A 27625-nucleotide genomic window follows, 5' to 3' on the forward strand; every position below is an offset into this window, starting at 1 on the left:
TGACTCCATAGCACTATGGAGGGTCTATGTATCAGAGCGGACAACACTGGGAGCACCACGGGGTCCAGCACTCCAGCCTAGGGTGGAGTGTAGGACAGGGGACACCTAGGAAGGGAGATGCTCACCCTAACCTATAGTAGGTGGACCAACTGAAAAACGGTGCACGCGTATATTTCAGCAAGGTACATAAACCAGCCCTCCCAACCTAACCTGGATTAGGGTTGTTAGACCCTAATCAAGGAAGGGAGAAGACGTATCGCAAGGAAAAGGTCAAGGACCGATTCAGCTTAAAGGAGGTGATCCTACCTTTAAGGTCCGCAACACTAAGGGAGGGGTCATTCCCTTAGGTGGGGAGGCGATACAGTACTCTGAGGAGTCTTGTCCTATCACATGTAATAGGGTACAAGATTACCAGAGGGAAGCCCTAGGGCTAGGGATGAAGAGAGCATATAGGGGTCCTATCATAAGGTTAGGTTAGCAAGGCACTCAAGATAACCCACCCCCTATATGGTCCCTGAAGGCGAAAAACACTTGCATCACTGTCAATGGTATTGTAAAATAATGCCAGAATCTTCATAACTAACACTAGGATCACTGAAATATCATGCATTAACACTGGTATAGGCTCACTGGCCTAGGGGCTAATCAAAGCCTACTGGTATGGGGTCAGCGAAGACCCAAACTAATGCGTCAAAAACACGACATAAAGTTCCTAGCTATGAAGACTAAATAACTAATAGCACTGATTAGTGATTTATATACCGGTAAGGCTGTTGCGGCTAACTAAATAAGGTATGCAAGCAACAGCAGCGTCATAAAATGGCGCTGACCGGTTTGGCAAAGCTCTGCCACAAATATGCAAATATCTCGAAAAGTAAGATTTACTTTAAGGTCAGAGCTTATTTAAACAATACTTAAACCTTGTACTCAACTTTCCAGAAGAAGATGAAGCTGAAGGTTGAGACATGGCAAGGATGCAAGCAGATAAAGTCGCACAAAGGGAAAAACACGTCCATTGAAGCGAGCTACTAGTAAAGGAATGAGGATGGACGTGACGTCATCAAAAGCAATGGCGTCCGTCTGTTTACATCGCGAGTACCGATATCGCCACATCTAGATTGGCTGCGGCTCAGCTCCCAGCCACTCCCTGTCCGCCATATTGAAGAGTTAACTCTGAATGGGTGCAGATAGCTATGTGGCACGTCTATACATGCGTGTCCCCTGTTGATACACGATGTCTTAAGGGGAAACCCTTAAGATACTCGCTCCAGAAGTTAGAATTCTGTGATAACCTGTGGTTTAATTCTCTGGGAAAATCCTAGTAGTGATTACCCAAGGAAGCTACCAAAAAGGAACCTTCCATCAGGACGCCATGGCTTGAGCCCAAAAAACTTAATATATTACGTTGGATAAACGGAAATGGAAGCCAGTGCCAAGTAACACGTTCGAACAAAAGAGGTGCACTGTTACTCTCATACTGTTCACTTTCCCCAAGGCTAAATGTGTAAAATACTGATATCTTAAAATTGGACAATGGTGAATAGATAAATGGATAGATAATGATAAACGTAATTTGCCTTAAACCAATAGGAAAATGCAATAAGAACTTGCATCTAAAAGAAATGAAGAATCAAGTAATCTATTGTTATACGTATGTGTAACTTATTTCATGTCAATTCATAGTCAAGTAGGCTATAGTTATGATACTGAGCTAGCGATTTGAGAGACCTGAGTTCGAACCACGTAAACTTCATAAAAAAATTTTATAGTTAAGGATAACTTAAAAAAAGGGTCTACTGGATTCCCGAGAGAGTGTAACATCAGAGAGTTAGAGAAAAAGTTTCAAAGTATATCTCATATATGTAAAGCTTCACAAGTCCTTTGAGTATGTATGTATGTATGTATGTATGTATATATATATATATATATATATATATATATATATATATATATATATATATATATATATATATATGCTACAGTAGGCTATACCAGTAAAATAAAGAAACTTTAAACATTTCTCAAGAAAGATAAAGCCTTCAAAACAAACATACAATTTGAATTGATTAAATATAGAAGTCCACAAGGAAACATATAAGTAAATAAAAAGATATCTTAAAAAAAAAAAAACATTCAATTTAGGAAAACCAACTCAAAATTAAGGTAACTAAAAATCCAAAAGTTCGCAAGAAAATCTATTGGTAAGATTACAAATAGAGCAAAATTATCTCAAATAAGATAAAAAACTACAAGCAATTATAAAATATAAAACTGAATATATACATCAGTATATCAAGGGGATACTTTTCATTATAAAGCCATAACACTGAATGGATGGAATTAAAAGAAAAAAAAATTTCCGTTAATGAAATGAAGATAAGTGATGAGGTTTATCCACAAGATATGGATTTAGGGGCTAGTGCCTTGTGCCAAGAGCTCCAGTCTGGCTATAAATGCTGGGCAATCTGGACAAACCGAGTTATGGATGTCGACGGACAAGAGGAATTTCAAGTCGTAATTGAGGCAGAAAATGTCTTATGTTGTGCTTGGTGGAGAGGAGATATCAAGAAATGGTTTCCATAGAAAGAGAACTTCAACGAAAAGAGCAAAGACTTCACGAAAAAGTAATTAGACTAATTGAAAAGTCACTGGATATATGTGGAAAATTCTAGTTGGGAAGTCAAAAAGAAACATCTACAAAATGTTACCAACGGATAGATTCTAGAGCAAAATACCAACATAAGCACCGCTACACCATTTCCCGCTCTTTGCGACATTGTCTATCATTCAACTAACTACATGTCCAGCTGCAGCACCTCAGTGGGTGCATTGTATTATTTAGGAGGTGAAGTAGCACCTGGCCACTGCGCTGATACTAGTAATGACAAATCCAGTAATTATAATCAATGATCTTGACAATGGAATCTGTGCGTATGCATAAGAATGATTGAAACTACAGCATCCGATACATTTTCTGTGATGACGTGCTGAGTGGTGGCGCTCATATCTCACAGAGATTTTCAATGTCTGTTGTATATGGGGGGGGGGGGGGGAGTCACGGAATAAATTTTCCACAATGTGAAATATATCATGAACGACAACTGTGAAAGAAATATTTCTTGATATGTTCGAAAAACAACATATGAAATTAGCTAAAGTAATCAAGCAAAATATCAGGTTATGATCTTGAATATCCAGACCTCATCAACGTAAAAGATCTAAATGAATAAAATTACCAGTCTAAAAATATGAGAGAAAAATATAAAGAAGTCAGGAAGGTAAATTTTTACTCTAGATGAAAACCACATTGAGATAGAAAATAAAATATGGAATTGGATAAGATTCGTCGCTGCTTTTTAGTGCACTTGGTAACTCTAGCTGATCTGTAATGGATGAAGAAATTTGTAGATGCAGATAAAAGAGTAAAATTATGCGAAAAGGAAGAAGAAACTCTGATACATATCTTATTAAATTACAAAGAAAAAAAAACAGCATAAATATCATATAAAATTATTGTATTTTACTAATGAAACCACACAGAAAAAAAGAAAACAACAAAAAGCCTGATAATGTTCGAGATAGTAAATGGAGAAAACATTTAAGACATTAAAAAGCTAGATAATGTTTGAGATAGTAGATGGGGAAACCATTTAGGACAACAAAAAGCTTGGTAATGTTTGAGATGGTAAATGGGGAAAACATATTTAAATATAGGAATAACGTTTGGAAATTATGGAAAGTCAGAAATGGCAAGGTAATTAAATCAAAATTAGAAAAGGGGGGAAAAAAGAAAAACAACACAGGGTGGAAGTTACCCAACAAAACACATTATTAAACTGGAAAGCCAGAAAACAAATTTCCATCGAATTAAACCAATATAGAAAAAGTGAGAACAAATACACAGGGTTGCAGTTACAAAGGCTACAACTTATCACTACACTAGACTAGACTGTCATTGGGATTGGTCGAGTTACGAATAACGTTGGATTCAGGAGCAAATAATAGTTTTACTAAAATACTAATAGGTATAGTTTGTTTTATCTATTTGACCATATATATCTTATAATGATATGTTATCCTTGTACTAAATAAGCTGTTGTGTGAATCAGTTAGCCGTGTCACAGTTAAATTCTGGGACAAACAGTTCGAGGTACTGTCGTAAGAGTTAATGGGTCCTTTGCCTACAAAAATAGCATTACTGTACCGTTTTAACTGTTGTCTACACATATTCAGAATAGTTTGGCTTATTCTTTACACACACTCATATTTACACTAGCTTTGGTTAGAGTTCTCTTGCTTGAAGGTACACTCAGGCACATTATTCTATCAATTCCCTTATTTCCTTTCTTCACTGGAGTATTTTCCATGTTGGAGCCTTTGGGCTTATAGTATCCTGCTTTTCCAACTAACGTTGTAGTTTAGTTAGTATTAATGATAATAATAATAATAGTAATAATAATAATAAGACATTACGCCTCTAGAAAGAGCATCTTCGTTTCTTATGGTAGTATGGTGAAGTCCCTCTCGTACCTCACCATATTTACGTAAACTGACTTAGTGTGTCATTTTTTTACACATAGAACACTGTAATATCTTTGACTTATGCAAGGGTAAAGTTATACCAAGGAGAGGTTAAGTGATTTTTCTTTTATATGTTAGCTGTTTGCCAACTACAGTAAACATTCAAGATACCATATCATAAGATTTTTAAAAATGTGGTAGAAGGTTTAAATGTCGAAGATGAATGGCAGAGGCGCTGAGAATGCCCTAGAGATTGACGTTATATTTATATGATCAACGTCCAAGCCCCATCTCCACCCAAGCTAGGGCCAGGGATGGTCAGGCAATGGCTACTGATGACCCAGTCCTTACCTAGCTTACAGGGAAGGTGAGATTGCAAGCACTACCAGAAACTTTCGAGCTTGGATAGGTCTCGAATCCCACTCCAACTGATTTATGGACGTTTCCAATAGGCTATCATACCCCTAAAATAGTCGTATTCAGTACCCTGTATAGTTTGCCTATATGCTATTGATTTGCAGTAGGATTTTGGGTAAATATTTAGTTAAAATTATAGAAAAGCATAATAAATAGTTTGTAGAAAATAAGACTGTTACTTGGTGTACTTTAGGGTGGTTTGGACGTTTTCAATAATGATTCTTGGCAGAATTCCATAGGGTTTGAATTGGGGAAGATCGATTACCATAATTGAAAAGCTATTGGGTTTGTGCTAGATATTGTCATCTATAATGTTCAAAACACCGTAAGTTACACTGTGTACCAGCCTAGCCTCTTTGTAACCCTTCACCTTAGACCACCGTATCCTTATCTTTACTATAAGATCAAGTCTCAATACTGTGTTTGTTTCCCAACTAGCTCCTTTTCTGAAACAGGGTTTGTTCCGTAACTGGAATACAAACCACGCTATTTAATAGGGGTATTACTTTCGGCGTAGCTGAAATGACGAGCCATTAATTTTTAACGAGGGTTAACTACCCAGACCACTAGTTAGCAGGGGGTAGGGAGGGTAGCTTGCTATGCTAGTTAGCAGGGGATAGGGAGGGTAGCTTGCTATGCTAGTTAGCAGGGGATAGGGAGGGTAGCTTGCTACCGCTCCCCCTCACACACCTGTGATTGAGCTCACTTTGCTTTCTGCTCGGATGATGAACGGACGTTGCCGCTCTTCATCCTCGCCGAATATTGGCAGCCATTAACAACTTTTGTTTTTTCTTTTTTCTAAGTCTGTGTGTGTGAAGTTGTCTTCTGTGACCATGCGCACCTGCTCTGGACTCTCCGGCCGCCCTTGTGGGACACATATGTCAACGGTGGAGACTAATCCTCCCACCCTTTGTCCTGCCTGCAGAGGTTAATGGTGTGATAGTGTTAATAAGTGTAGGGAGTGGTCTTCCTCCCAATAGGAGAGGTTTGCGCGACGGCGGAAGAAGAAGTCCATGCGGGATATTTCTCCTTCAAAGGCTTCTTTGAAGGAAGAAAAACCCAAGGCCTCTTCTTCCATCGCCCAACCCTCCTCTGAAGCTCCTACTCGTTTGGTCTCTTACGAGAGACCGTCGAGTAGTAGCGTAGACCAAGTCATTATCAACCAATCCTGGGTCTTGAGAGATGATGTTGCTTCCCCTAGTGAAACAGCCCCACCTCTTCCCCTGGGTGGGTGAGGCCTTGTCACTAACTCTCCTCTTACAGATTTGATCTTCCTTGGGGCTTACGGGTCCGCCCTCCAAGGAAGCCTTTACTGCAGTTCATCCGCATGGGTGCATCTGTTAAGCAATCATCGTCGCCGTCAGAGGTAGATCCCCAGGCCCTTGTCGATGTTGGTGTGTCTCATGCGATTTCATCCGTCTCCTCTGCCACTCCAGATTCTACAGCGGTTACTGCCGACTTAGTTTCCCCCGTTCCTAATCATCCTCCGAGGGGTAAACTAAGTTGTTCCGTAACTGGAATACAAACCACGCTATTTATTAGGGGTTATACTTTCGGCAGAGCTGAAATGACGAGCCCTTAAAATTTGAGGAGGGTTAACCACCCACACCACTAGTTAGCGTGGGGTAGGGGGGTAGCTTGCTACCACTCCCGTTCATACAACTGTGATTTAGTCACTTTACTTTTGGCTCGGATGGAGAGCGGTTGTTACCGCTCTTCCTCCTCGCCTATTGTGGACTGCCATTAATTTTTGTCTTTTTAAACATCAGACTTACCCGGTGGTTATATAAATATAGCTTTAGTCCCTGACGTCCAGCAGAAATTCAAAACTCGCGGCAATCGCAGATTAAGTTGCCAGGTGTACCACCAGCGCGCCCTTTCGCGAGGTATCTGGAACCATTCCATGAATCCTCAGATCTTCCCTGCCGCCATTGCCGGCGACATCGTTGGATATTCTCTCGCTATTTAACCTGGATTTTTTATGAATAGAACTTACCTGGCAGTTATATATATGTAGTTAGAGTCTCTGACGTCCGGCAGAATTATTCAAAACTCGCGGCAACTGCCGTGTGGTGGTTGTGTGGTTAGGTGGTTAACAACCCTTACAGGGTGGTACCTGGAATCATTCCCGTTTTCTGTTCCTCAGATCATCTCTGCCGGTTGGACTGACAACATTGTTGGTCCGCCATTGGAGTTTTTCGTTCGCTTTTCCCTGTGTTGCTGTACTGGACTTCTTTTTTGGTGACGTACATTGATTTGGGGTTTTGGCAATCGCATTTGTTATTATTCTTTAACTATTTGTTTGTTTACGATGACTGATAAACTTCATTTTCGTGTTTGTGTAAATGAGGTATGCAAGGTGAGGTTACCAAAAGTTTCGGTAGACCGTCATACTGTTTTTGAAGTGCAGGGGTTTTGATTGTGCGCTTGATAATGGGTGCAAGGAATGTGAGATTTTGAGCGAGAAGGAATGGTTAAGTATGAAACGCTATGTGCGTAAGTTAGAGTTAGATAAAGCCAGGAGGGCTTCGAGATCTAAATCTAAATCTGCTTGTGAGCTTAGTTTAGATATTTCATTTGATCCCTTAATTATTTCCTCTGTAGAAGTTGAACCTTCTCCTGAGGTAGTAACTCCTGCCCCTTCTACAGGAACTGTAGCTACGGATGACACTCGGTACGCCAGGATGGCGGCTGAGTTGAAGGCTATTAAAGACCCTATTAAAGACCAGCTTTCATCCTTTAAAGGTAAGAGTGAGGGTGTAATTAGTGCTTGTGAAAGTGCAGTGGAGGTGGCGACTGATTGAACCTGTCACTTCCCTAGGTCTAGACCTCTACTAAGCTCCCAGGATCAAGGGAGAAGGTATGTCGACGGCCGCAAGGGAGTGAGAGGTACGCATCTTCGGTCAGCCGTCGCCTCAGGCAGTCTTGTTGCGTTTTCCCAGACTGCTCATGACCGCCACGGAAAAGGAGTGTCGGAAGTGATGGTGTCTTCCCCGAGCCCCTCGCCTAGACGCAAATGGCAGTATGAAACTTCGAGACTGACCAATAGGAGGTGGAAACAAGCTGACCAGACCCGTTCCCGCTCTCCCTTATCGAGTAGCCCAGAACCTTTTCCTTCCGAGGATGACTGGGACGCCATTCCAAGGAAGAGGTCAAAGCCTAGATATGGAAGGAAGGAAGATTCTCTTCTTCTTTTAAGTGACGAGAGACCCTTCTCCTTCGACCAGCGTTACTCGGCAGCCATCGCCTTCGGAAACGCAGGATCCAGCAGCAGTCGCGAAGTCTTTTATGAAAGTTATGCAGACGCAGCTGTCTTCTCTGGTGCAAGCTTTTAGCCACCCTTTCTCCCAGTCAAGCAGGCGTAAGGACGACACTTACCGATTAAGAAATCTGCCTCTAAGAGGGAACGGAGTACCTCTCCCTTGCAGGACAAACAGTGTCACTCCTCTCCCAGGGAACCGCGGCGCGATTCGTCTAGAGCGCGGTACCGCGCTTTTTCTTCCTCGACATGCCGCCAGGATGCTTACGATTCTTGTCGTCAGGACGCTACTGTCTCGCTTGCGAAGCCAGGACGCTTCCGCTTCACAACGCCAGTACGCATGCAGCTTACGTCTCAAGGACGCTTCCAGCTCTCGGCGCCAGGACACATCCTCCTCCTGCCTTAAGGACGCTTCTATCGCGCGACAGGATGCCTCCAGCGCGCGGCGCCAGGACGCACGCGTTCCTCGGTGTCAGGACGCATCCGATGATTTGCTTTTCTTGGGCGCAGATGAGCAATTGGAAACTGATCGGCTTGTTAAAGCAACCTCCCTGCAGCCCAAAGAGAGACTGAGTTGGAAGTAGGGCAAGATCTAGAGGATATCTCAGATGATGAGGATAAGCCTGCTAATGCGGCTGCAGATTATAAGGTTTTCTCTCGCTTCCTCCTTGCGCTTTATGGGGAGGAGTTTCAACCTGCTGCTCCTCGTTCTCCTCAGTCGCAGTTTAGCAGGAAGAAGGCCAAAAAGCAGTTGGCTTTCATCAAAATGAAGCTGTCCATCTGTGCTAGGAAGGCTCTCGCTAGAGTGGATGACTGGCTGAAGGAGCGAGGGCAAACGGTCAAGACCACCTTCTCGTTTCCACAAGCTAGACTTGCGTCTAAGGCGGACATATGGTACGAAACTGGAGATGCTCTGGGCCTGGGAGTGCCTGCCTCCTCCCAGGGGGATATCTCTGGCAATTTTGACTCTTCCAGAAGACATGCCCTTAACTCGGCGAAGGTAATGTGGTCTATGTCTGAGTTTGACCACCTCGTCAAGGGAATTTTCCGAGCCTTCGAAGTCTTCAGTTTTTTGGACTGGTCTCTGGGTACGCTGGCCAGGAAAACAGAACGGTTGGAAGATACAGAAGACCTTACTAGTATTATGGCCTCCATGGACAAGGCTCTTAGGGATGGGTCAAATGAGTTGGGTTCCTCATTTACTGCAGGAGTTTTAAAGAAGAGGGCCCTTTTAAGTTCCTTCACTTCTAGAGCAGTTACAGTTGCGCAGAAGACCGAGCTCCTTTACGCCCCTCTCTCGGAGCACCTTTTTCCTGAGTCCCTTGTCAGGGACATTACCCTTTCACTAGAACAAGAGGCCACACAAGCTCTGCAAGGAAGCCTTTACAAGCGGTTCCTTCGTCATTGAAGAGAGAGAAAAGGAAGCTTCAGCAGCCCTTTTGAGGTAGAGCTCCGATGAGAACAGACTTCAGGGGAAGAAGGCAGGAGACGGGCGGTAGAATGAATAGGGGTTCGTTTAGGTCCCGCTCCAGGAGATGAAGCTCAAGTCCTCCAGACAGCGGTAGGAGCAAGACTCACTTTTTTGGCAGGCTTGGAAGAAAAGAGGAGCGGACGCCTGGTCCCTCTCGGTCATCAAGGAGGGATACAAGATCCCCCTCTTGAAAAAGCCTCCGCTTTCAAATACACCTCTAGCCTTGGTGGCGCAGTACTCGGACGTCAGGAAACAAGAGGCTCTACTGGATCTGGTGAAACAGATGCTGGAGAAGGGAGCGATAGAGCCAGTTCTGGAACTCTTCCCCAGGTTTCTACAATCACCTGTTTCTGGTACCCAAGAGCTCGGGTAGATGGAGACCAGTTCTAGATGTCAGCGCTCTGAACGTCTTTGTGGAAAAGACAAAATTTACCATCGAGACGACTCAGTCGGTGCTGGCAGCAGTACGTCCAGGGGACTGGATGGTGTCTCTGGATTTACAGGATGCTTACTTTCACATCCCCATCCATCCGACTTCGAGGAAGTTCCTAAGATTTATGATCCAGGGCAAGTGTTTCCAGTTCAAGGCTCTTTGCTTTAGCCTCAGCACTGTTCCTTAAGTCTTCACCAGGGTGATGGCGAACGTGGCAGGATGGCTTAACCAAGAGGGGATAAGAGTATCTTTATATCTGGACGACTGGTTGATAAGATCCCGGTCGAAGGAAAAATGTCTGGAAGACCTACGCAAGATTTTTATGATGGCTCAGGAACTGGGTCTTGTCATCAACAAGGAGAAGTCCCAGACCGAACCGGGTCAGACAATTCTTTATTTGGGGATAGTTCTGGACTTGGTTCGTTTTCGGGCTTCTCCCTCCCAGGAAAGGCAGACCAGGTACCTCGGGAAGGTTCAGGAATTCCTGGAAAGACAGAAGTGCTCAGCGAGGGATTGGATGAGGTTGCTGGGAACCCTCTCCTCGCTCGAACAGTTTGTCTCTCTGGGATTGATTGATTGATTTAAAGTTGTTCCGTAACTGAATACAAACCACGCTATTTACATGGGGTGATTACTTCGGCGCAGCCGATGACGAGCCATAAAGTTTTAACGAGGGTTTCCTACCCCACCGCTAGTTAGCGGGGGGGTAGGGAGGGGTAGCTAGCTACCCCTCCCCCTCACACACACCGGAGAATACTCCACTTTACTTTTGTCTCGGATAGTGTTCGGAGGCCTCCTCTCCTATCCTCTCTTGACGGCCATTATTGTTTTGTCTTTTAACTTACCTTTTCTTATACTGGATATATTTAAACATTACTGATGTTTATATATATTTTTGTGTATAGAAAATGTAAGTTTCCTTTGCTTTCGGTGTTGTGCGGTGTGTATTGTGTACGTCTGCTAGAGTTTCGCTGGCTTAGGCCACCACGATCTTTTCGTGATCACGGCCTTGCACTACTAGGCCACCATGGTTGCCTTTCGTGGAGACCGGCCCTTCTCTTGAGGTCGTTCACCTCTTACTCCGTACTACGCCTACGATAGCTTCTCAGGACTGAGTCACTATTTCGTGGAGACCGGTCCTTCTCTTCAGTCGTTCACCTTTTACTCCGTACTACACCTACGATAGCTTCTCAGGACTGAGTCGCTATTTCTTCGGAGGTTTGTTCCTGTCGTCAACAGCTTGCTGGTCAGTCACTAGCACTTCGGTGTTTAGTGACAGGGAAACTTCGGTTTCTCTTTTTCCCCTGACCCTTCGGGGTCTCAGAGCTTTAGTTACGCAGTTCCCTCGGGCTCTCGTATCTTTAGTCACTTCTACACTTCGGTGATTAGTGACGGAGAAACTTCGGTTTCTCGTTGCGTTGACCCTTCGGGGTCTTGCAACTACTCCTCAGTGTACCTGTTGCCTGCTGTATCCGTTCCTGACTGCAGACGCGCCTTGGGCGCCCACGCCCCTGTTATCTAACGGGCTCCTCCCTTCGGGGCAGGAGAGACTTTCTCACACCTTGAGTAAGTCCCTTAAGTGCCAGGTATCACCTGTGCGCCAACGTTCCCTTACGCGCTTGCGCCCGACTGCTGTTCCTGCTGTTCCTGAGTCTGCCTTCAGAGACACCCTGTTCCAGTATCTAGTTAGGCTGCTACCAACGTTCCCTGCGCATTTTGCGCACATCGTTGGGGTTCCTGAGATAGCGCACTGGCGCTCTCCAGCGTTTTAGCCTACGGTGTCTCTAAGTCTCTTCTACGATTGATTGATTTAAAGTTTTCATGCATCCTGACATCTAAGGTCATTGACGCCGGTAACATTTAATTTATGTATACAAAAATAAAAAATAAAATAAAATAAAAAATAAAAGAGTATTCAATTAAAATCATAAATGTTGAATGTCATAAAAGTTAAATATTTTTCAGAAGACCTGCTTCTGAAATAAATCTAAAAATGCCACTTGCATGGTAGAACACATCATTTCCAAGAATCTTGGCAAGGATGAACCTGCCACCCTCACCTCGAGCCTCAAACAAATATCTATTCCTTAAGTTGTTATAATTGGGGCATTTGGTCAAAAATGCCTTACTGTTAGAGGTACTAAACAGTCGTCACAATACGGTTGGTGTTGGCCCTTCATGCCATATTCTATTAATAATGCTTAAAATAAATAGCTTTTTATTGAAATGTACATGCTTAATCATTGCATATGGAATTCCATCGGGTCCAGGGGCTGTATCATTGCAATGAGCAAGTGCGGAATCAAATTCTCTTTCAGTGAAAGGAGAATTATACGACTCTTCCCTTCTTGTTGCAAAATTTAAAATTTTCTTTTCTTCAGTGCTCCTATACTGGTGACCAGGGGCTCCTTCACACTTGCTGGATACATTTGAAAAATGATTAGCCAGGGCATTGCTAACATCATTTGCTTCAGTTACATACTGGCCATTCACCTTCAACACTGGTGGTGGGTTGGGGGTGAATTTGCCAGCTATCTTTTTTACTTTCCTCCACACAGAAAATGGTGGTGTTCTACTGTTAATGGAGGAAACAAAAGACATCCATGACTGGCGCCTTGCTTCTTTCATGGCACGACGGAACTGTGCTCTACATTTCTTGTACGTAATTAAATTCTCATCAGTTCTGCGTCTACGCAATCGTGTTAAGAGATCTTCTTGTGGCTCTGTGGAGGTCAGTTAGTTCTGAAGACCACCATGGGACTGGTCGTCGTTTGAATAACCCTGTTGTTTTGGGAATTGAATTGACTCATGCTGTATGGAGAGTTCCATTCAGTAAGTCTATGGCATCATCGATATTTTCAACCTGTCCTGCATCCCCCTCAATTTCGCTTAGCTCACGAAATTTATCCCAGTCCGCCTTGTTAAGATTCCATCGTGGCGATCCCTGTAAAGGTGGACCATTGTTGGTGTTTATAATGATTGGTGCATGATCACTAGTATGCCAATCATCTAATGTTCTCCAATCGAAGTCGAGAAGGCATTAGAGCTTACGATTGATAGGTCAATACATGACAAGGTACCTGTCTGGACATGAAAGTGTGTGGGCTCTCCTGTATTAAGGAGTCCCACATCTCCATTTTCCACAATTGATGATATGATATTTCCCCTCGTGTTTGCTAAAACATCACCCCACAAAGGATGTCTACCATTCAAATCTCCAAGTAAAAGAAAAGGTTGAGGGAGTTGTTGAATCACCTCCACTAAGTTATCATACAAAATGTTATCATTTGGAGGCAAGTACAGAGAACAAATTGTATATTTTCGCCCTATGTCAATCTGTACAACCACTGCCTGCAGAGGTGTACGAATAGACAGAGAAACTTGGGGAACATCTCGACGAACGTATACGAGACTTCCGCCATGGCTCCCCACTTGGTGATCATATTGTGTCCTATAACTAATATTTCGCGAGGACAAGGGGTATTATGATCAAGTTTGCTCTCCTGTAGACAAATAATTATGGGGGAATGCTCATGAATAAGGAGCTTAAGTTCTTCATATTTGGCCCTTAAACCCTGACAATTCCATTGCAAAATGGAGGAAAAAACTATGGTTTATAATTTGGTAGACCCCTTGGATGGAGTCTTCCCATTAGCAGTTTTTGATCTAACACTATTTTTAGGTGGTTTTATTAAAGAGGGTCTTGACAGATTGAGTTTAGCATTTATGATTTTCTTTTTGCCTTTTTGATCTGATTGTTGAGGAGGTTGGTGGACCTCCACTTGAATTTCCGATTTATTTAAATTGACTTCCAGATCAGAAATATCAACAGACAAATCATCATATTTATTTGACGTGATTTTGATATTTCTTATGGAAGGGGGTGAGAGAGATGGAGGTCTCTCTCTTTTCCGATTAGTAGGTTTTGAGCTACCAGGTTTTTGCACCTTCCCCAATACAGGTGCACCTGGTAACTTGGTGTCAGGTGGGATCTCCATCAAATCAGGCAAGGACATGGCCTGGGAGAGGTTAGTACTATTGTTGGTAATGAGGGACGAAGGCTGTACAGAAATGGGCAATGACCCATTTTTAATACACTGTGGCAGAGCCTCAGAAGGCAATATGATTACCTTGTCATGCAGTACTTTATTATCAGAGGTTGTATTTCTTTTCTTAGGATTACTGGCAGTGCTAGGTGGGGTTGATGTCTCCTGTGGTAAATTTACCTTTGATTTTAAGGCCTTTGCATAGCTGGTTGATTTATTCAACAGTCTTTTTGCATGTCCCACACTTATGTGATCTAAACTTGATTTGTTTAGGGCAGCTTCCTCCAACTTATACAGTTCGCATCTCCTATCAGTTGATTTATGATTCAAATTGCCATTTGAACACCTGGCCTCAAGTTTCCATTCTCCATGATAAGTTTTGGAGCAAATACCACACATTTTTCCATTTTTGCAAACTTTGGATGGGTGTTCAAATTTAAAACAATTAAAACATTGCAGGGGCTTTTGTTTGAAAGGCCGAACTTTAATTCTTTCATTTTCAATAAAAATATGGAAAGGTATATCAGCATCCTGGAAAGTAAGTATAATCATTGAAGTTCCAGGAACCTTATGCACTTTCCATACATTTAATGGACACATAGAAAGTATCTCCTTCTCTGTAAATTCGTACAGGTCCTTATTAAAGACCACTCCCCTTCCATAACTAAAATTTAGATGAGGTTTCATTTCCAATGTAATTTCATCACTGCCTGTCTGTAAGTTAGATAGTATTGCAGACTGAGTCGAAGATTTGGCATGGATGAGATAACTATTCTTCCCAAAACGAGATATATCTCCAGGTGCTATGGTTTCTACTTTTTTTTTGGATAAACTTACATATCTTAAAATAATTCCCTATTATCCCTTTAGGTTCAGCTAAGAGCCACATTGGTGGTTTGGGTTTTCTCTGTGAAGGCATGGGTACATTTCTATCTTTTTCAAACCAATCAGCAGGTTTGTACACATCCAATTCCTTTGGGACCTTATCACAAAGAGCTCCCATGATGTTCAATTCGTTGATTTTGATACTACTAATATTACTTATGGCATTAAACGCTTCATCATGACTTTCAAAAGATATCCAAGAGTCCCATTTTTCATCTCCAAGTCTCATCCTTATTTCCTTTATCAATCCATAGCACTCAAATGCTCTATATATATCATCATAATTTGTCTCTAATGGGATTTGGGAAACATGAAGGAATCGTAGTTTCCCTGTGTTACCCAAATTGCTAGATTTTTTAACATTAGTAGAGTGGTCCTTTTTAGTTCGAAGGTCGTCAACAGAATTTTCCTTAATTACAGTAGCAGAAGTCGTCAACAGTGCCGGGGGGGAGTCAGCAAATCCAGGGGATGGGGAGTCAGTATTTGAAGGGTCCATATTTAAGGGTGGGATTTTCATGTTTTTTGTTGTTGTTTTGTTGGTTTACCTGCTTGAGAATTATAAGAAAGTATCATACATTGGAAAGGAAATTTGCATTCTCCACTATCGGCACAATGAGAGTATACTTCCCAGATGGTCCACTCCATACCCTACCCGAAGGATAGCATCAAAACAGATATAGAGGCACAGGTGTAAGCTAAACCCGCCTGTTAGGACTGAGACCAAGGTAATATGGAATCATCCTCCCCATATCTGTAATGATGGGCTTCCGGCCAAAAGCCAAGAGTCCCACCTCAAGGATTGGATCCCCCTGGATTCCGATGACCCAACCCTTGAGAGTAGTTCCGCCAAAAAGGTCCAAACCATCTTTGTGATGGCTGAGATCATCCAATACTCTCATATATAGCTTTGAATGTGAATACCTCCCAACCGTGATCCCATCTCCCATTCATCTAAGCAGGCAGTAATAACGAAGGTGGAAATATCCACGCCATTTAAATAAAAGAAAAAAATAGATAAATAAATAAATGAACAAATAAATATATATATATATATATATATATATATATATATATATATATATATATATATATATATATATATATATATGCACACATCTACATATATATACACTATATATAACTAAGAAAAATAATAATCATAGAGATAGGACAGCAAGATGAAAGAAAGTTGATAAAATTAGGAAAAGGTTGAAGTAATATTAAGCAGAAGAAAAAGATGAAAAAGATGAAAGAGAGAAATTTAGATTCGAACTGGGGGAGCAATTTCCCGAAGTTCGAGAGCCCTCTTGCCCGTCACCAAGATTCAGCGAGGGAATGAAATGCCGTGCTGAAGCTCAATGACTTCATCAAGGCATTCTCTCATTAAGAGGGTCTCTTCTACGAAGGACACCTCTCCCGTTTGCGGGAAAGGTTCCTCACAGAGACCACTCCTCGGAGTATTTAGCAGTCCCTCAGTTGATTGTCGGCACTGAATGAATGAATGATTTAAAGTTTTCAGGCATCCTGACATCTAAGGTCATTGACGCCGGTAACATTTAATTTATGTATACAAAAGTAAAAAATGAAATAAAATAAAAAATTAAAGAGTATTCAATTAAAATCATAAAAATTGAATGTCATAAAAGTTAAATATTTTTCAGAAGACCTGCTTCTGAAAGAAATCTAAAAATGCCACTTGCATGGTAGGACACATCATTTCCAAGAATCTTGGCAAGGATGAACCTGCCACCCTCACCTCGAGCCTCAAACAAATATCTATTCCGCAAGATGTTATAATTGGGGCATTCGGTCAACAAATGCCTTACTGTTAGAGGTACTAAACAGTTGTCACAATACGGTTGGTGTTGGCCCTTCAGCAGAAACTCATGTGTCAACCGAGTGTGACCAATACGGAGACAACAAAGAGACGTCTCCCATTTTCGGGGCATCATATTATACCTCCAAGGAGATATGTCATTTGTTACTTCCCTCATTTTATTGTCATCTTGACTATCCCATTGCTGTTGCCATTTATTGCAAACCAATTTCTTGATGTCAGGTAAGTAATCATTAAGGGAATGGGATACCTTCTTGGCAGCAACTCGGATGCAGCCTCCTTAGCCAGTGAATCTGCCTTCTCATTCCCGGACACACCTACATGTGCTGGAACCCAACAAAATTGAACTGTTATACCTCTCCGTCCAATAAGGAAAAGCCATTCTATTCTTTAAAACTAGAGGGTTATTAGAATTAAAAACTTCCATAGCTTGAAGGACACTCCTTGCATCACTAAAAATTGTAAAATTACCCTCCTTCTCCAACGCTATTTTCTCAATAGCAGTTAATATGCCATACAGTTCGGCAGTAAATATGGAAGCGGTCAGAGGAAGTGCACCTCTACAATTAAAACCATTACTATGTACTCCAAATCCAACGCCAGCATCAGATTTGGAGCCATCAGTATAGATAAAAGTTGATCCTCTATGTTATTTAACATGTTCATTAAAAAGAGACCTGGCTTCTATGTCTGACATATTCTTCTTATCTCCAATAAAATATTTACAAAAAGATATCTCTGGTAACTTCCATGGAGGCGTTGATGATACCTTGAATGGAAGTACCTTATTTCTAATTATATCCAGACTATTTAATAATCGTTTCACCCGAAAGCCATAAGGTTGAGGAGATTTTGGGTGCAACTCAAAGTATGATGCTTGTCTTACAAGGCTTGCAGTCTGAAAGGCTAGAGAGTTAGGGAGTCTTTGCAATCTAAACCAATACCGAAGAATGGAAGACATTCGGTAAAGGTCTAGAGGTAACTCTCCAGCATCAACAAGGAGACTTGGGATAGGCGAGGTTTTAAAAGCTCCAGTAGACAATCTAATACCTGCATGATGTATCGAATCTAATATTTTTAACCGGCTTGGGGTGGCTGAAGAATATACCTCACAACCATAACTAATTTTGGAAAAAATCAAGGCCTTGTATAATTTTAAAATAGTATTGCGGTCTGCCCCCCATGATGTATGGGACAATACTTTAAAGATATTCAGAGCTTCAACACATTTAGCTTTTAGCACTTTTAGGTGAGAAACCCATGTAAGTCTACAGTCAAATATCAAACCTAAAAATTTGGTTTCCGATACACATGGTATCCGTTGACCTTTAATGTATATATCCGGGTCTGGATGTACTCCCCGGATACGACAAAAATGGACAATGGTAGTTTTACTTGTCGAGAACTTAAATCCATTCATGTCAGCCCACTGGATAATTTTATCAATAGAGAGTTGGATTTTTCTCTCAACCATTGCCATTCTAGTGCCAGCAAATGATATTGAGAGATCATCCACAAATAATGTTGAGAGAACATCCTGGGGAATAGCTGAGGATATCCCATTAATTGCTAGTGCAAAAAGGGTTACACTCAGCACACTACCCTGAGGAACTCCTTCTTCCTGGCACTTACTCTCTGATAGAGTTTCCCCCACTCTAACTTGAAAAACTCTACGTGAAAGAAATGCCTGAATAAATAGTGGCAGCTCTCCTCTCAATCCCAATTCATGAATGGTTTTAAGAATACCATATCTCCATGTGGTATCATATGCCTTTTCAAGGTCAAAAAATACTGTAACATGGTGCTGTTTGGAAGCAAAGGCTTCACAAATAGAAGACTCAAGTCGTATCAACACATCAGTCGTTGAGTGCATTTTTCGGAATCCACATTGAATCGGTGATAAAATACAGTACCTTTCTTTTCAAGGTACCATATCAGTCTTGCATTGACCATCTTCTCCATGATTTTACATAAACAAGATGTCAATGCAATAGGACGATAGTTTGCTGCGAAAAACTTGTCTTTACCGGGTTTTAAAAAGGCTAAAATAATGGCTAGTTCCCAAACACTTGGGTAACTATGATCATGCCATATTCTATTAATAATGCTTAAAATAAATAGCTTTGTATTAAAATGTACATGTTTAATCATTGCATATGGAATTCCATCGGGTCCAGGGGCTGTATCGTTGCAATGAGCAAGTGCGGAATCAAATTCTCTTTCAGTGAAAGGAGAATTATACGACTCTTCCCTTCTTGTTGCAAAATTTAAAATTTTCTTTTCTTCAGTGCTCCTATACTGATGACCAGGGGCTCCTTCACACTTGCTGGATACATTTGAAAAATGATTAGCCAGGGCATTGTTAACTTCATTTCCTTCAGTTACATACTGGCCATTCACCTTCAACACTGGTGGTGGGTTGGGGTGAATTTGCCAGCTATCTTTTTTACTTTCCTCCACACAGAAGATGGTGGTGTTCTACTGTTAATGGAGGAAACAAAAGACATCCATGACTGGCGCCTTGCTTCTTTCATGGCACGACGGAACTGCGCTCTACATTTCTTGTACATAGTTAAATTCTCATCAGTTCTGCGTCTACGCAATCGTGTTAGAGATCTTCTTGTGGCTCTGTGTAGTGCAGTTAGTTCTGAAGACCACCACGGGACTGGTCGTCGTTTGAATAACCCTGTTGTTTTGGGAATTGAATTGACTCCTGCTGTATGAAGAGTTCCATTCAGTAGGTCTATGGCATCATCAACACTTTCAAACTGTTCTGCTCTCCCTTCGATTTCGCTTAGCTCGGAAAATTTAACCCAGTCTGCCTTGTCTAGATTCCAACGTGGCGATCTTTGCAAAGGCGGACCCTTGTTAAGTGTTTATAATGATTGGTGCATGATCACTAGTATGCCAATCATCTAATGTCCTCCAATCAAAATCAAGAAGGCAGTTAGAGCTTGCAATTGAAAGTTCAATGCATGACAAAGTACCTGTCTGAACATGGAAGTGTGTGGGTTCTCCTGTATTAAGGAGTCCCACATCCTCATTCTCCACAATTGATGAGATAATATTGCCCCTTGTGTTGGCCAAAACATCACCCCATAAAGGATGTCTACCATTCATATCTCCCAGTAAGAGAAAAGGTTGAGGGAGTTGTTGAATGACCTCTGCTAAATCATCATATAAAATATTATCATTTGGAGGTAAGTACAGAGAGCATATTGTATATTTTCTCCCTATATCAATTTGTACAACAACTGCCTGCAGGGTTGTACGTATAGACATGGGTATTTGGGGAACATCTCGACGAATGTACATGAGACTTCCGACATGGCTCCCTGCTTGTTGATTATATGGGGTTCTATAGCTAACATACTCTCGAGGACTAGGAGTGTTAGAATCAAGCATACTTTCCTGTAGACATACAATTATGGGGGATTGCTCGTGAATTAGGAGCTTAAGTTCTTCATATTTCGCCCTCAAACCCTGACAGTTCCATTGCAAAATGGAGGAAAAAACTATGGTTTATTTTTTGGAAGATCTTTTAGATGAAGTCTTCCCATTAGCAATTTGTGATCTAATGCTATTTCCCGGTGGTTTTGTTAGAGAGGGTCTTGATAAATATGGTTTTTTGTTTGTGCTTTTCTTGTTGTCCTTCTGATCCAATTGTTGAGGGGGATGGTGGACCTCAACTTGAATTTCTGATTTATTTAAATTGTCTTCTGGGTGATCAGAAACATCAACAGACAAAACATCATATTTATTTGATGTCATAACTCTAATATTTCTTATGGAAGGGGGTAAGAGAGATGGAGGTCTCTCTCTTTTCTATTTGTAGGTGGTGAGGATCTACCAGGTTTTTGCACCTTCCCTACCACAGGTGCACCTGGTAACTTTGTTTCGGGTGGAACCTCCATCAAATCAGGCAAGGACATGGCCTGAGAGAGGTTAGTACTATTGCTGGTAATGGGGGATGAAGTTTGTATAGAAGTGGGCAGTGTCGCAGTTTTAATACACAGTGGCAAAGCCTTGGAAGGCAATATGCTTACCTTGTCACGTAAAACTTTACTATCATTAGATGATGTATTTCTTTTCTTGGAATTACTGGCAGCACTATGTGGGTTCGATGACTCCTGTGGTATATTTTCTCTTGATTTCAGTGCCTTTGCATAGCTGTTTGGTTTTTTCAGTAGTCTTTTTGCATGTCCTACACTTATGTGTTCTACACTGGATTTGTTGAGGGCTGCTTCTTCAAACTTATAAATATCACAGCTCCTGTCAGTTGACTTATGGTTTGAATTGCAATTCAAACAGCTGGGCTCAAGTGTACACTCTCCATGATAAGGACTGGCACAGATGCTACACATTTTTTCATTTTTACAAACTTTAGAAGGATGTCCAAATTTGAAACATTTGAAGCATTGTAAGGGCTTTTGTTTAAAAGGTCGAACTTTTATTCTTTCATTTTCAATATCGATGTGGAAAGGCACATCAGCATCCTGGAAAGTAAGGATAATCATTGACGTCCCAGGAATCTTATGCACTTTCCACACTGTTAATGGGCACATGGCTAGTATTTCCTCTTCTGTAAATTCATACAGATCTTTATTGAAGACTACTCCCCTTCCGTAACTAAAGTTTAGGTGGGGTTTGACATCTAACATATCCTCATCACTGCTTGTCATAAGGTTAGACAGTATTACTGATTGCGTGTATGATTTTGCATGGATTGGGAAGCTATTTTTCCCAAAGCGAGATATATCACCTGGTGCAATGGTTCCTACCTTTTTCTGAATTAGTTTGCTAATTTTAAAATAATTCCCATTACTCCCTTTAGGCTCAGCAACAAGCCACATTGGTGGTTTTGGCTTTCTTTGGGGGAGCATAGTTAAATCGATATCTTTCTCAAACCAGTCAGCAGGTCTATATACATCCAAACTGTTTGGTATCTTATCACATAGGGCACCCATGACATTTAAGTTATTAATTTTGATATCATTAATGTTACATATTGCGTTGAATGCTTCTTCATGATTGTTATAAGTTATCCATGAATGCCATTTTTCATTTTCAAGTTTCATTCTAATTTCTTTTATCACTCCATAGCATCTAAATGCTTTATATATCATATCATAATCAGTATTTATTGGAATTTGGGTAACATGAAGGATTCGGAGTTTCCGTTTGTTACCCGACTTAATTGGGTTTAAAACATGAGTAGAGGGGTCCTTTTTTGTTCCTAGGTCGTCAACAGAATTTTCCTTAATTGAATTAGCAGAGGTCGTCAACAGTGCCGGGGGAGAGTCAGCGTATCCAGGGGATGGGGGTTCGTTACTTAAAGAATCCATTAGACGAGAGAGAGAGAAAAGGGTTAGTTTGATGTACCTGCTCGAGAATGTTAGGCCATCACACATCAGAAAGGAAATTTGCACTCTCCACTATCGGCACAATGAGAGTATACTTCCCAGATGGTCCACTCCATACCCTACCCGAAGGATAGCATCAAAACAGATATAGAGGCACAGGTGTAAGCTGAACCCGCCTGTTAGGACTGAGACCAAGAAATTATGGAATCATCCTCCCCATATCTGTAATGACGGGCTTCCGGCCAAAAGCCAAGAGTCCTACCCCAAGCATCAGATCCCCCTGGATTCCGAAGACCCAACACTTGAGAATAGTTCCGCCAAAAAGGTCCAAACCATCTTCGGGATGGCTGAAATCATCCAATACTCTCACATATAGCTTTGAGTGCAAACACCTCCCAACCGTGACACCTCCTCCCACTCATCAAAGCAGGCAGCAATAAAGGATGTATGAACATCCCCGCCGGGGCTACAATAGATGTAGAAACATCCAAGCCATAGGAAAAAAAAAAAAGAAAAAAAAAAATATATATACAGTATGTACATAATATATACACATATATAATGAGGGAAATTTTTCTCATAGAGTTTGGAAAGCAAAACGAAAGAAAGTTCATGAAATTAGGATAAGGTCGAAGTAATATTGAGAAAAAGAAAAAGGTGAAAGAGAGAAATTTAGATTCGAACTGGGGGAGCAATTTCCCCAAGTTCGAGAGCCCTCTTGCCTGTCACCAAGTTTCAGCACGGGAATAGAATGCCGTGCTGAAACTCAGTGACTTCATCAAGGCATTCTCTCATTAAGAGGGTGTCGGCACTGAAGTAGACCTCCTGGTCCTCTTCAGGGGATGCCCTCCCTTTTAGGGACACATCCCAGTTCCTGATCTACGAGTTAGCCGATCCTTCAACCATTTCTGACGATCTTCTGTTGCACAGGGGCTTACGTTCTTCACTCGCGCCGCTGAAGACCGCCCGCGTGATACGCACTAACGCGTAAGCGTTGATGGCCGCCCGCGCGCGATCTCGCGATCATCTAGGATCGTTGGCCGACGATCTTCTGTTGCGCGCCAATGCGTAAATGCTGTAGACGCGGGCGATCGTCGAGGATCGTTAGCCGACGATCTTCTGATGCGCGCTAACGCGCAAGCGTTGATGATCGCCCGCACGCGATCTCGCGATCGTCGACGGTTTAGCCGACGATCTTCTGCTCACGCTAACGCGTAAGCGTTGATGATCGCCCGCGTGTGGGATGGTTTCCCGCGCGCGATCGTCGACGATCGTTAGCCGACGATCTTCTGTTCCCGCTAACGCGTAAGCGTTGATGATCGCCCGCGCGCGATCTCGCGATCGTCGAGGGTCGTTAGCCGACAATCTTCTGTTCGCGCTAACGCGTAAGCGTTGATGATCGCCCACGCGCGACCTTCAAGGCCCTTCCGCTCGCGATCGTCAACCCAGCAACGGTCGTTAGCCGGCGATCTTCGGATCTAGCGCTAGGCGCGCAAGCGCTGACGATCTTCTTAGTGTGCGTAAGCGCCGAGGATCGGTCTGTGCGCGGGAGGGTTTCCCGCGCGCGACAACGAGGACTTCCGCGCGCGGTTCTCCGCACGCGATCTTCGACGGCCGTTAGCCGGCGATCTTCGGATCCGGCGCTAAGCGGAAGCGCCGACGATCTTCTTAGTACGCTTAAGCTCCGATGATCGTTCTGTGCGTGGGATGGTTTGCCGCGCATGGCAACGAGGCCATCAGCGCGCGGTTCTTCGCACGCGATCGTCGACGGCCGTTCGCCGCCGATCTTCGGATTCGGCGCTAGGCGCGCGAGCGCCGACGATCTTCACAGTACAGTGGAACCTCTACATCCGAACATATCTACATCCGAATTTTCCAACATCCTTAGTAAAATACGAGCAAATTTTTGACTCTACACCCGAATTTTATTTCAACACACGAAGTAAGCAATTTTCGTCGTACGGTTATATCCGAATTTTTTGACACGCGAAGTACAATTCGAACACGTTCCGACTCTACACTCGAATGTTTTTTTCGACACCCGAAGTAAACAATACTCGTACGCGTAGTCGGTGCTCATAGCGCCTGAAGTGTTTTTTATTTCCGCCGATAAAAGGCAGCACATTGACCTCGGAGGGACGCTCAATTAGCGGGTCTTGGGTCAGTCCTCTGTTCTCGTCGGCTTCTTGCGGTTGTGCTCTGTGCGTTCTGCTATTAACTCTGTTTTAATCGTGATTTTTTACGTGCATCCTTTAACGGTAATTTACGTAAAGTATGGGTCCTAAAAGGCTTAGTTTTGCCAGTGGTAGTGGTAGTGGTGAGAAAAGGAAGAAGGAAATGCTTTCTTTAGAAATTAAGCAGGAAATTATTGAAAAACATGAGAGTGGCGTCTGCGTGAGTGAACTTGCTAAACAGTATGGCCGTAATATGTCGACGATCTCGACAATCCTTAAACAGAAGGAAGCTATTAAAGCAGTGAAACCTTCTAAGGGGATCACCATAATTTCCAAACGCCGTACCCCTATCATAGAAGAGATGCAACGACTTCTACTAGTGTGGATTAAGGATAGAGAGATCGTTGGCGACACCATCACCGAGACCGTCATCTGCGAGAAGGCGCACGCCATCTTTACGGACTTGAAGGAGGAGAGCTCTGGGGGTAATGCTGGGGAGAGTTCAACCGAGCCTTCCTCAGATGATTTCAAGGCATCTCGTGGCTGGTTCGAGAAATTTAAGAAACGGTCCGGGATTCATTCAGTTGTTCACCACAGAGAGGCTGCTAGTGCGGACACAAAGGCTGCAGCTGACTTTGTCAAGAACTTCGAAAAGATCGTGCAGGAAGAAGGCTACGTAGAGCAGCAGGTGTTTAATTGTGATGAAACCGGGCTGTTTTGGAAGAAGATGCCGAGTCGAACCTACATCACTGCCGAAGAGAAGAAATTGCCTGGGCATAAGCCAATGAAGGATCGGTTGACTCTTGCCCTATGTGCCAACGCTAGCGGGGACTTTAAAGTCAAGCCCTTACTGGTTTACCATTCAGAACCCTAGGGCCTTTAAAGCACACAACGTCGATAAGGATCAGCTTCATGTTTTCTGGCGATCCAACTCGAAGGCCTGGGTCACTAGGCAATTCTTTGTGCAATGGGTTAACCAAGTTTTCGGCCCTTCTGTGAAGAAGTATCTTCATGAACAGAAATTGCCTTTAAAGTGCCTGCTATGCCTTGACAATGCACCCGCTCACCCCCCCGGACTTGAAGATGATATCTTCGATGAATTCAAGTTCATAAAGGTGCTCTATCCTCCAGCCCATGGACCAGCAAGTCATCTCTAATTTTAAGAAGCTGTACACCAAGCACTTATTTAAGCAGTGCTTTAATGTCACGCAAAGCTCCAACTTAACTTTGCGTGAATTTTGGAGGGGCCACTTCAACATCGTGCACTGCTTGAAGATCATAGATCAGGCTTGGGTGGGATTAACTCGACGGACCCTCAATTCTGCCTGGAAGAAGCTGTGGCCTGATGCAGTTTCTCCCCGAGATTTCGAGGGTTTTGACCCCGAACCTGATCCCGTGGTCGGTGCAGCGGAAGCCGTAGAGGAAATCGTCTCCCTTGGCAAGTTCATGGGTCTGGAGGTCAACGCAGATGACGTTACGGAACTCGTCGCCGAACATCACGACGAACTTACCACGGATGAGCTCAAGGAACTCCATGCTATGTCGGAGCACATGAGTGATGACGAGGAAGGGAGCGAGGAGGTAGAACATGTGTTAGGTTCGGCGCAAATAAAAGAGGTGTTAGGAAAATATCAAGACGTGGTCGACTTCATCGACAAATACCATCCAAAGAAATTGCAGGTTTGTCGTGTAGTTTCTCAATTCGATGATGTTTGCCTAACTCACTTTCGAAACATTCTGAAAAGCCGTACCAAGCAATTATCTATCGATAATTTCTTTAAAAAAACTGCGAAGCGAACTCGTGATGAAGAGGATGTAAGTGATTCGAAGAAAACGGCAAAGAGTGAAGCGGAAGAAAGTGAAACAAAGAAAACGGAAAAGAGTGAAGCGAAAGAAATTCAGTCAATTTTAAATGTAGAGAGTGAAAGTGATTAAAATTACGTAATCATCAAAAAGAAAAAAAGAAAATGTAAAAATAAATATAAAATAAAAATATAAAAAAAATAAGCTAAGTTATGTTAAAGTTCACTTAGTGTAAGTTAGAATAAGTTACAGTAGTGTACGTTTATCGTAGTTAACCTCTCTACCTCCTCGCCGCCCGTCCGTCTCCTCTCTGCGTAGCAAGACTAACAACACCTGCGCTGGAGTTTCTAAGGTAAAGTGACGCTAAAAACCCGTTTCTTATTTATCATTTTTTGCTAATTCTTCTTATTTACATGTCTATTCTTCTTATTTACATGTCTATTATCTAATTTAGTGTTCATTATTCTCATGGGAAAATTATGTGTAGTAGTTTATTAAGAAGTTATCATAGGTTTTTGGGCTCAACCACGGATTAATCCTATTTCAATGTATTCTTATGGGAAAATTCGTTTCGACATCCGAACATTTTCTACATCCGAAGTTGGTTCTGGAACGGATTAAATTCGTATGTAGAGGTACCACTGTACACGTGAGCACCGAAGATCGTTCCGTTCGCGGGATGGTTTCCCGCGCGCGACCATTGAGGCTCACTCAATCATCGCACGGATCGTCCGCGCGCGGTCCCCCGCTCGCGATCGTCGTAGGTCGTTCGCGCGCGGGCACCGAGGTTCCCGCTCGTGATCGCAGACTATCTTCTCTCGCGCGCGAGCGCCGACAATCTTCGCTTACGCGTGAGCGTCGAAGATTGTCCGGGCTTAAACGAATGGCCGACGATCGTCTTACATAGTTGGAGATCATTCGCACGCGGGCACTATGGGTCCCCGCTCACTGTCTCCTACGGTTTTTTCTCTCGCGCTAGCGCCGATGATCTTCGTACTCGCATAAGCACCGAAGATCGTCAGCGTTATTCTTCCGCGCGTGGGATGGTTATCTTTTTTCGCCTAGATCGTTCGAGCGTGGGATGGTTTCCCTCGCCCACGATCTTTCACGCGCAAGCGCCAGCGATCTTCATACGCGCGGAGACGTGGGGATCGTTCACGCGGTCGCCGACATGGAAAGGTCTCTAGGAGTTCTGCTACGCATGCTTGATTCACGCGCTACCCAGATCTGTGCTTTTCGCGCGATCGTCAGCGTGATCGGGGCACCGTTCTCCGACACGACCGCGCAGTGTTTACATCAGGGCTTATGGCGGTCAGGCCACCTCCGCGTTTCCCTCCCCCGCAGCGCAGAGCAGCGCCCTCTCCGGAGGGGGCGAGGTTTCCGGACAGGTCAAAGGTCGTTTCTCCCTTCAATGCA

The 27625-nt window shown here is 42.9% G+C and overlaps 1 long non-coding RNA gene across 1 annotated transcript in view; it reads left to right on the forward strand.

Annotated features, from left to right (window-relative positions):
• The first annotated feature begins 3926 nt into the window (after positions 1–3926).
• The window catches only part of LOC137651939 (uncharacterized), a 255239-nt gene continuing 231540 nt past the window's right edge, over positions 3927–27625 (forward strand). The window contains exon 1 of the long non-coding RNA XR_011046138.1: positions 3927–4025. This is a non-coding gene — a long non-coding RNA (uncharacterized lncRNA). The remainder of the gene's footprint in view (positions 4026–27625) is intronic.

The sequence above is a fragment of the Palaemon carinicauda genome, chromosome 13 (assembly GCF_036898095.1).
Source record: "Palaemon carinicauda isolate YSFRI2023 chromosome 13, ASM3689809v2, whole genome shotgun sequence".
In the NCBI taxonomy this organism is placed as follows: domain Eukaryota; kingdom Metazoa; phylum Arthropoda; class Malacostraca; order Decapoda; family Palaemonidae; genus Palaemon; species Palaemon carinicauda.